Consider the following 10,682-nt stretch of genomic DNA (forward strand, 5'->3'; position numbering starts at 1 on the left):
GCCCTAATAGCCTGCGGCCTTGGGTGTCGCGTGGCGGTTGGTTGGACATGGGCGCCCTAGCAACCGCGCGAGTTGATAAAGGAGCGGCATCCACCTAGGCTTTGCTTCTTGCTTTCCCCGGTTGCTGCTCAGATCCCCTTTCTTGCGCCTCTCCTTCCTTCCTCCAAAATTTCCAGATCCACTCCGACCGTGTGACCTAGGAAGCCATGGCGCCTCGTCAGCCCCCGGCCATAGCTTGGTACTCGTCTGCCCTGGACCCGCCAAACGTGTCGGAAGCGAGTGTTGCCCGGTTGCGCTCGATGGCGACGGCGCGGGAGATCAACGGGGTGAAGGTGTTTAAAGCCGGCTCCGCCACCCCTGAGGGTCAAGGGAGCACCTTCTATCCGCTCTTCGTAAGTGCCATTGCTGCTGGCCTGGTGCCTCCCTTCTCTGAGTTCTTCTTCTCTGTCCTCCACCACTATAAGCTGCAAGCCCTGCATCTCCACCCCAACTCCGTCCTTCTCCTGGAAATCTTCGCCTATTACTACGAGGCTCACGTAGGGGTGCAGCCCTCAGTGGCCTTGCTGCGCCACTACTTCTACCTCCGGACCTCTCGTGGTACTGCTTCCGCGTGCGCGAGCTTCGTCGCGTACGGTGGCGCCATTGCCATTTCGAACCCCAGGAAAAGGATTGAGGGCTTCAGGAGCAAATGGGTCTTGGTGGATGCTGGGTGCATCCACCCTCGGCTGATCTTTCCCACCGAGCAGCCCACGAGCTCCAGCGATTGGGGTCGAGCGAAGCTCACGGACCCCCGCGCGGATCTGAGGCCGGCCAATATGGCGGCGGTGAAGCTGACCGGCGCATCGCTGCTGAAGGAATTCCTGGCGCACCAGCTGGCTCCGCTTCAGCAGTACTCACTTCCGATGTGGAGGCCCCGTCCGAGCCTCGCGGCCTTAGCCGACGGAGATCTGGCTGCGGTCCTCCAATCTCTGGTCGGGGGCGATGTGGCGAGGTTGCCGGGCGCTCCTACGCCCTTGTTCCTCCACGACGACTAGGAGCAGGTAGTGGAGTCCATGCCCGTCTTCAACGGGGATGGGCCCGTGCCCGTGGAAACTCCCGAGGAACCGGTGGACGTGCCCTCCGACGACTCCAGCGAAGAGGAGGAAGGAGGGGAGCGGGGAAAAGGGCCTGACTCCGAGGCGACTGATGGAGAGTCGAGGGCTCCCCTCCCCCGGTGCAGGTCCCGCGTTCTCCGCCTCTCTCCGAGAGATGACGACGAGGATGACAACGAAGACGACGACGAGTAGGACGGCGGGAGCTCGCCCCCGATCCCAAAGGAGGACAGGACCGGGTTGATCTCCTGCGGGTCTGCCCTGGCCCCGGGGCGGACCGCAGACACACCTTCCGCCTCCAAGCTCCCCGAGGTTGACCCTTCCAACCGGCTTTCAGGCTTCAAATTTGGCCGGAGGCCGCTTGAGCTCACTGGCGACGACCAGTAAGCATTCGATTCTTGTCTTTATCTCTTGCTCTGCTTCTGAGGCTTGACGTTCGCATCTCTTGGATAGGCTGGCGCCCATAGCAAAGAAGCCGAAGGGAGCTCTCGAGGTTCCATCCGTGGCAGCGCCTCTGCCCGCGAAGGAGGGTGACCGCGACATACAGGCTTCTCCTGCCCGGTCGTCCTCGCGAGGCCTGGCTGAGCCGGCTGGGGCGAGCTCAGCCCCCACGGCCCAAGTGGCTCCCAAGGTGCCCTTGCCTGCCGCCGCCACTACAGCTGTCGGGGCGCGGCAGACTTTGCCTCAAGATGCTGTGGCCGTGTTGCCGCCTTCTCCTCCTACTCCACCGGCTGCTGTCTCTCCGACCCCTTCTGGCATTCTGGATCGTGCTGTTTCTGAGCTGGACCGAGTGCGTCAGGATCTTCTTGGCGCCGACCCCCGCTTGGTGGCCGGGCGCTTGGAGCTGGCTTCAGGATGGGTTCGCTCCGACGCTTCGATTCGGGCGGCGCTGGTCCAGGCCTCGACGGCATGCGACGAGGAGAAGCAGGCCGTCCTTGAGGCGAAGGCTGCTCGTGACGCAGCCCTGGGGGAGGTGGTCGACGTCCGTGGACGTTGCGAGGCGCTGGAGGGTGAACTGCAAACGAGGTCCGCCTTCGCCAAGAGCAGGAAGAAGGCATGAAGGCTCGCGAGGCGGCTCTCAAGGAGAGGGAGGTCAAGCTCAAGAAACGCCGCGACCGCCTAGGCGTGCTGGAGCAGGAGTTGGGGGCGAGGAAGGCCAAGCTAGACGACGAGGCCTTGGTTCTTGCCGAGGACCGCGTGGCCTTCACGGAGATGGAGGCGAGGGCTCGCTCCTCACTGAGGATGCTTTACGACAGCGGCCTAGAGAGCCCACTGGCTGGCGCCGAGGACGGCCCCGCCAAGCTGCTTCCCTTCCTGGTTCACGCTCTTGAAGATGTCGCACTTGGTCTTGGCCCCACGGCTGAGGCCGAGGCGCGTGTCCTGCCTTCTGCAGCACTGATGCAGGTCCTTACCCACATCTACCTTTGCAATCCCGGTGTCGACCTCGACAGCCTGCTGGAGCCAGTGAGCGGCGAACGTGCCGCTGCCACTGCCGAGGCCGTGAAGGGTCACGCAGAGGCCCTGCTGGGGAAGTTCCGGGCCTTCAGCACCAAGCCGAAGCAAGGCGCTGCCGACCCCACCACTCCGTGAGGCGTACCCAATCTGCGCTGCTCCACCGCCGACAAGTGAATCCGTCGCGGCTCCTGTCCTGGCTTTAATTCCTACACATGTATCATGCCTCAGGGAGGCATTTAAACATGCGTTTGGCATTGAGATAACAGTGTGTACTGTAATATTTGCTTTTGAATTCCTTGAAATTTGCGCCTTTCCTTCCTACTTGCTTATGTTCTACGCCAGCAGAGCCCGGCCCCGCGCATGCCTCACCCAGCGTTGGTCCCGACCGGAAACCAGGACGGGGCCAAGGAGTGAGGGGCCACGTGACAAGTTAGGCTCCTGAGTCGCGATGCTCAGGAGTCCCCCTTGGCACATGAACAGCAAGTAGGAAGGTGTGATGCAGGTGGATCTACCGTTCTACGTCTGCAGAGCTCGACCGCGCGCGTGCCTCACCCAGCGTTGGTCCCGACCGGACACCAGGACGGGGCCACGGAGTGAGGGGCTACGTGACCAGTTAGGCTCCTGAGTCGAGATGCTCAGGAGTCCACCTTGACGCTCAAACGGCCTTCATACCTTGGCTCCGCTCGGGGGGAGACGTGCGACGAACCAGGCCCGGGGGGACCTGGCTAGGCGGCGTGCGTCTGGGTGTGACCCAGGCGCAGCCCCCGTGCCCAGCCCCCTCGCGCGGCACTCCCGAGGGGAGGCGTTACGATGAGGCTAGACACTGAGCTCTGGGCTCCCTGAGGTTGGTGCGGCCCGGGGGCCACCCTCAGTTGTTTATCACCAGCGCGGAGCATAGCGCTACCGTATGTGTACGGGCATAGCCGCTCCTCGGTAGTGTCGTCAGCCAGGGCGGAGCATGGTGCTTCCACTGGTATGTGGGAGGGGGGCCCCTCCGGGAGGAGCCCTCGGGGCGTGTACAGCCCCGCCCTGACATGTGGCTGGCACGGTAGGGCCTGGCGAGGTGTATCTAGGCACCCGTGAGCCAGCGTGGGACTCACGGGGCCCTACCTCTAGGCGGGTTGCGCCTGGCGCTGGGCCTTATCTTGTGATGTGTCCCTGCAAATTTGGTTAGATGTCGGCACTCTACGTCCTCGGGTCTCGGCCCTCGAGCTGGTCTCAGCCGTCGCTGGTATGCCAGGTCGCGATGCCATGGACAAGGCCAGAGGGTGAGGGCTGGAGAGCCAGTAAGAGCCCTGAGTCGTGATGCTCAGGTACCCCCCTTTAACGTGCAAGTGGTCGGCATGGAGAAGAAGAGGTGCCGTGGACCGGCATCAAATAATCAAGCATGGTGGGTCTAACGCATAATCGGAAATAAACGCAAATGGGATACATGCCGCTGGGCCTGGCCCGAGCGGCTTGGGGATCATGCAGCCCGAGGGGCGCCCCCAACAAGGTAAGCTAACAACATGGAATAAAAAGGGATACACGCCGCAGGGACGGACCCACGCGGCCTGGGAATAATGCAGCCCTGGGGGGGGGGGGCGCTCCCAGCTAGAAATAAAACACGAAGGATGTCACCTTATGATGTTGAGGACGAAGGAGCGTTGGTGTAGCAGGCTCGGTGGGCTGCGGGAGCCGACCCTCACGAGCCCCCAGGCCCAGGGGCCTCGGGAGGCTCCGGAGGCACTGGCGGCTCCTCGCGGGCCATCTCCATCCTTGCCAGGGCTGCGGAACGCCTGGCCTCTCGTGCCTCCGTGATGCGCCTCATGAGGCGCTGGTACGTATCAGCCGCGTTCGGCAAGCTGTAAGGCATGCGAACGTAGCTGTGGGGTGGGCCTCCACAGCGCCCCACTCGCGAGGCCCAGAGGTGCTCCAGAGAGGCGACTCAGTTGAGCCCTGGTATGTCGATGCAGACGCGCAGCCCACCATCCTCGCCTGGATGGGGAGCCACTGCTCATAGACGGCGGCCGCCTTTCATGACTCTTGACTCCTCTAGCTCCTGAATGGCCTTACTAACGAACTCCTGAGGGTCTGGATCTCCTTGCCTTGCTCCTTCTTGAGGGAAACGTGCTTCGAAACACGCCTCCATGTGGTGCCCAAGCGCCTCCCTCGTGACCCTAGCTAGGTCGATGGCCCTCCAGGGGAGAGCCCCCGAGCCCTGCCTAAGGAGGGCGCCGGGCACGCTTTCCTATGCGATGGAAGGAGGTTCCCCCTGGGCAGGCGTGGGCCCAGAGGGGCCTGCCTCCTGAGTGGTCGGGCCGGACGAGGTCTTCTTCTTCTTAGGGGTGGTCTCGGGAGGCCTCCTGCTTCCACGATCCGGGTCTTCCAGTGACGCGTCCTGAAAGGTTCGTTCCAGGGAACACACCGCGTCCTTCTCTTCACAGGGCACCGTGATGACTCCGCCGCTTCCTGGCATCTTGAGGACGTTGTAGCCATGGGGAGTTATGGCCATGAACTTGGCCAGTGCTGGGCACCCAAGGATGGCGTTGTACGGCAGGCGAATGTGAGCGACGTCAAAGTCGATGAGCTCGGTGCGGTAGTTGTTGCGTGCCCCGAAGGTGACAGGGAGGCGGACCTGCCCAATCGGGACCGTGGAGCCGTCAGTGATACCGGAGAAAGGCTTGGTTACCTGAAGCTGGCTGTAGGGCACTTGGAGGTTGTTGAATGTGTCCACGGACAGGACATTGAGCCCTGCCCCGCCATCGATGAGGGTCTTGGTGACCACCACTATGCTGACGATTGGGGAAAAAAGCATCGGGAGGACTCCGGCTGTAGCCGCACACTTGAGCTGATCTGCTGAGTTGAACATGATGGCGCGCGCCGACCACCTGAGAGGGCGCGTGGCTTCGAGCCTGGGGAGGACTGCGTTCACTTCGTGGGCGAACTGCTTGAAGATGCGCTGAGAGGCTAGGGCTTGTGCCCCATCCACGATGCAGGCGATCGCACACGGTTCCTGGAAGCCCCCAGCCCCCTCGTCCTGGTGGCGGTCCTCGTTTCTCCTTGGCTGCGGCGGCAGCGGTAGGAGGCCTGCGTTGCCTTGCGGGCGATCCTTGCGAGGCTGTTCCCTCCAGTGTCCCTCGCGAGGCTGATCCCTCCAGCCTCCCTCGCGAGGCGGGTCTTGCCAGCGATCCTCGCGAGGTTGATCGTGCCACCCTTGGCGCGGGCCACGGTCTTCCCAGCGTCCTGCGTTCCTTCCTCCTCCTCGACCGTAGCCCCGGTCACTGCGGTCAGGACGACGGCCGATCCTTCTCCCACGGCTCGGAGCTCTTGACATTCGTTGGTGTTGTGGGTGTGGAGGTCGTGGCACACACAGTACCGGCTGCCCTTGGAAGGTTCGGGCTGATCTCTGCCCCGCTTGGTGTCTGGTTCTGCTGCGAGCATGGCAGCCCCCTTGCGCTTCACATCCTTGGCCTTGGGCTTCTTCTCTTCTGGGTCTGCGGCAGGCAGCTCAAGGAGGGAGAGACGCCCTTCCTCGGCCCAGGCGCACTTGGTTGCCAGGTTGAACAACTCCAAGGAAGTGCACAAGTCTTCATGCATCGCCAGCTCCTCCTTCATCTTGACGTCGCGCACACCGTCGGAGAAGGCCGAGATGATGGCCTCCTCGGTCACCTTGGGAATCTTGAGGCGCGCGTTGTTGAAGCGCTGGATGTACTTCTGCAGGGTCTCCCCGGGCTGTTGCTTGATGCGGCGCATGTCGCTCACGGCGGGTGGCCGGTCGCGAGTGCCTTGGAAGTTGGCAATGAAGCGGGTGCGCATCTCGTCCTTGGAGGAGATTGTGCCTGGAGCCAGGTTCAGGAGCCAGGTGCGGGCCCCGTCCTTGAGCACCATGGGGAACCAGTTCGCCATCACCTTCTCGTCTCCATTGGCAGCTTCGATGCCCAACTCGTAGAGCTGGAGGAACTCCGTGGGGTCAGCCGTGCCGTCGTAGCGAGGAGGCAAGTCCGGCTTGAACTTCACGGGCCACGCGACGCTGCGTAGCTCGGCGGTGAAGGCGCGGCAGCCTGCTGTGGCCACGGGAGCCCTTGGATGATGGGGATCTTGGTCTTGCATGTCCCCACGTGCTGCAGCTGGGAGCAGCGCGGGGTCTTGACGCGCGGGAGCAGGAGCATGGTCGCGACATGCTGGAGCAGGGAGCGCCTGGGCAGCTTCCTGCGGGCGATGGACTTCTTGACAGCTCTGCTCTTGCCGCGCTGGCGCCTGACTTAGCGGGTTCCGCCCAGAGCCACGCGCCTTGGAGCCATGGCGCTGTCCTGAGGAGGAGGCGCCCGGGGCACCGCCGGAGCTTCGTCGCTCGTGCGGGGCGGGGTGCCGTGCAGTGGAATGGACGGCGCAGGAGAGCCCCCTGCGGCGCGGACGAGCTCGGCGACGCGGTTGAGCCATTCTTCACAGACGTCGTCGACAGGACGGTAGCGCAGGAGCTCGTTTGCCGCGATGAGTGCAGCCCGACCCTCCATGGGTGCGCGAAGCGCGTGGGACGAAGATCCAGCTGGGGTGAGCGAGGGAGTTGCGGTGCGGTCATCTTGCCGCACGGACGGATTGCTGGGACGATGCTTGCTGCTTGTCCCCCGCCGGGCCAGTGGCGGCGTCGACGGCAGGTGATGGGGAACGGTGAGGACGCCCACCGACAGGGGCCGTCTGGGCGACGCGGGAAGTGAGCACGGCCCGGTGCTCGGCGCGGGCCCGACGAGCGTCAGACATGGGCGTGATGGTCGGAGGAGAACGGGGTGGTGGAAGACGAATCCCGGCGCACCCCTACCTGGCGCGCCAAAAGTCGGATTTCGGGTTCCGGCAGACCCTTGAGGTTCGAACACTGGGGTGCGCGTGGAGATTTCGCCTCCTACCTACCTGCACCCCTCCGCCTTGCTAGGATCTAAACTATGGAAAGAACAACACAAGAGACATAGGGTTTATACTGGTTCGGGCCACCGTTGTGGTGTAATACCCTACTCCAGTGTGTGGTGTGGTGGATTGCCTCTTGGGCTGATGATGATGAACAATACAAGGAAGAATAGCCTCGCGAGGGTCTGTTCTTGGCTGGGGCAATGAACTGCTGGGAGGAGTTCAATCACCTTTATCTCTCTCTCTCTCTTTCTGATCGAAACCTCTCGCTAAAGAGCCTCTTCCTTCGAAGCCCTCAGCTCTCTTTTCTTCCAACCCCCCTTTGCTATGTGGGTGGCTGGTCCTATTTATAGAGGCCCTGGTCCTCTTCCCAAATATCGAGCGGGAAGGGAGCCAACAATGGCGGGCTAATTTGAAGGGGGACAGCTAGTATCAGCTCTCTTGACAAAAGTAGTCTTCGCCTGCGCAAAGCTCTGATGATGACGCCGTCTGGGCTCCACAGTGACCTCCGTCTCGTAGTCCTCCTGGTCTTGGTCTCGTTGCACCGAAATGGCAACCTTTGCCTGATGCCTCAGTACTCCACGGCTGTGCTTGCCCACTTTGCACCAAAGAGGAAAGGAGGACACTGCGCGGGGCTGGCACCCGCCTGGCGGCCTCGGTCGTCATGGCTTGCGTCATGGGCACCTCGTGAGGTACCCCGCCTTGGTCTCTCCGCCTCCTCATGAGCCAGCCTGATGAGGCCGTGCCTGAGGAAGCTCCATGTTGTCCGCCCCGCGAGGCTTGGCCCCTCGCGAGGGTCTTGGGTTTGTGTTGGTGAAGATGGGCCGCGCTGGGCCCCCCTTTGAGCCACGCTGCAGGCCGCAGGCAGGCAAGTCTGGGGACCCCGTTCCCAGAATGCCAATAGGTGGCGGCTTAGGGCAAGAAACAACAGATCGAGAGCCAAGCTAGCGTATTTTGCTCCTTGGTCATCGAAACCTAGCAATGCCACATCAACTGGACTAGGCTTTACTTTCACTGCAAGGGGATGAACCAGTATAAACCTCTCATGTCCTTTATCCCGATTAACCCCTTTAAGATTCCTAGTTGCGATGGCTCCACGACTAAGTCCTTTCACTAGGACATCTGCCGTGACAATTCCATGATAGACATGGTCTCCGATCTCGAAAGCCAAGTCACAGTGCTTGCTATCATAGTAACTCTTCTGGCGCGATTGCGCGGCTTTTAGATTTTCACGGATGACTTTACACATTTCTTCAGCCTCTGTGATCAAATCATTGCCAAGAAGTTGGCATTCACCAGTCTCTGACCAATTGAGAGGAGTACGACACTTTCGGCCATAGAGAATCTCAAATGGGGCCTTGCCCGAACTCGCTTGGAAGCTATTGTTGTAGGAGAACTCAGCATATGGAAGACAATCTTTCCAATTCATACCGAAGGAAATGACACAAGCCCTGAGCATATGTTCAAGGATTTGATTGACTCGCTCGAATTGGCCACTCGTTTGAGGATGGAAAGCTGTGCTGAAGTGAATGTTGGTGCCCATGGCCTTCTGGAAGGAGTCCCAGAACTTAGAAGTGAAGATGCTTCCACGATTTGAAGATATCAATTGCGGAATGTCGTGAAAAGAGACAATCCTGGAGGTGTATAGCTCTGCTAGCTGAGATGTTGTGACAGATTCTTTGATTGGAAGGAAATGAGCCACTTTAGTAAGCTTGTCGATGACAACGAAGATAACATCATTTCCACGCCTGGACTTGGGATATCCAGTCACGAAGTCCATTTCAATATGGTCAAACTTCCATTCTGGAATAGCAAGAGGTTGGAGGAGACCAGCTGGCCATTGGTGTTCTGCTTTCATCCTTCTGCAGACATCACATTCATTCACGAATTGAGCAATTTCTCGCTTCATTCGCGTCCACCAATACGACTACTTGAGGTCATGATACATCTTCGTACTTCTAGGATGAATGGATAGAAGGGAGTTGTGTGCCTCGTTCATATGACTTTCCTTAGATCACCTTTAGGAACCACAATCCGGTCCTCAAAGAATAGAGTGTCTTTCTCATCAATGCGATAGCACTTGTATTTGGGTCGGCTCTTGGCAATCCCATGTTTCACCTTCTTCACCATGGAATCCAGGAGTTGTGCCTCACGAATCTGATTTCCAAAGTAGGAGAGACTTGGAGGTTGGCAAGAAAGACTTGAGGAACAACTTGGTGGTTCAGTTTGCGGAAAGCTTCACGAAGGTCCGGTTGGAAGGGCTTGAGAAATAAGCTGTTGCATTAAACCTTCCTGCTCAAAGCATCTGCAATGACATTGGCCTTGCCTGGAGTATATTCAATACTCGCATTGTATTGTTGAATCATTTCGACCCATTGTGTCTACCTGAGGTTGAGGTTGGGTTGAGTGAAGATGTACTTGAGGCTCTTATGATCTGTGAAGATGTCCACTTTCCTTCCCAACAAGAGATGTCTCCACGTTAATAATGCATGGACAACTACCGCCAACTCAAGATCATGAGTGGGGTAGTTCCTTTCGTTGGACTTCAACTCGCGAGAGGTATAGGCCACAACTTTCTTCTCTTGCATTAACACAGCACGGAGACCTTGCAAGGAGGCATCACAGAAAACTTCGAATGGCTTGGATTCATCAGGAGGAGTCAAGACAGGAGCTGTGACCAGCTTCTCTTTGAGGGTGTTGAAGGCAACGTCACATTCAGGTGTCCATACATACTTGACATGCTTCTCGAGGAGGTTGGAAAGAGGATTTGCAATCTTAGAGAAATTTTCAACGAATCTTCGACAATAGCTTGCAAGCCCAAGAAAACTGCGGAGCTGCTTGACATTTTGAGGAGGCTCCCAATTCACAATTGCAGACACCTTCTTGGGATTAACAGCGATGCCCTTGGCGGAGATGATATGACCAAGGTAGAGAACTTCGTCAAGCCAGAACTCACACTCGGAAAACTTCGCATAGAATTGATGCTCTCTGAGTTTTTCAAGCACCAATCTCAAATGCTTGGCATGATCCTCCTTATTCTTGGAAAAGATCAAGATATCAATGAGATACACTAGGACGAATTCATCTCTGTAAGGGTTGAATACGAAGTTCATCATGCGAGAGAACGCTGGAGGAGCATTGACAAGGCCGAAAGACATGGCAATATATTCATAAGAAGCATAGCTTGTTCTGAATGCTGTCTTGGGGATATCTTGTTCACGAATGTGAATATGATGGTAACGCATACGGAGGTCA

This window comes from Triticum dicoccoides, chromosome 7A, assembly GCF_002162155.2.
Source record: "Triticum dicoccoides isolate Atlit2015 ecotype Zavitan chromosome 7A, WEW_v2.0, whole genome shotgun sequence".
NCBI classification, from domain to species: domain Eukaryota; kingdom Viridiplantae; phylum Streptophyta; class Magnoliopsida; order Poales; family Poaceae; genus Triticum; species Triticum dicoccoides.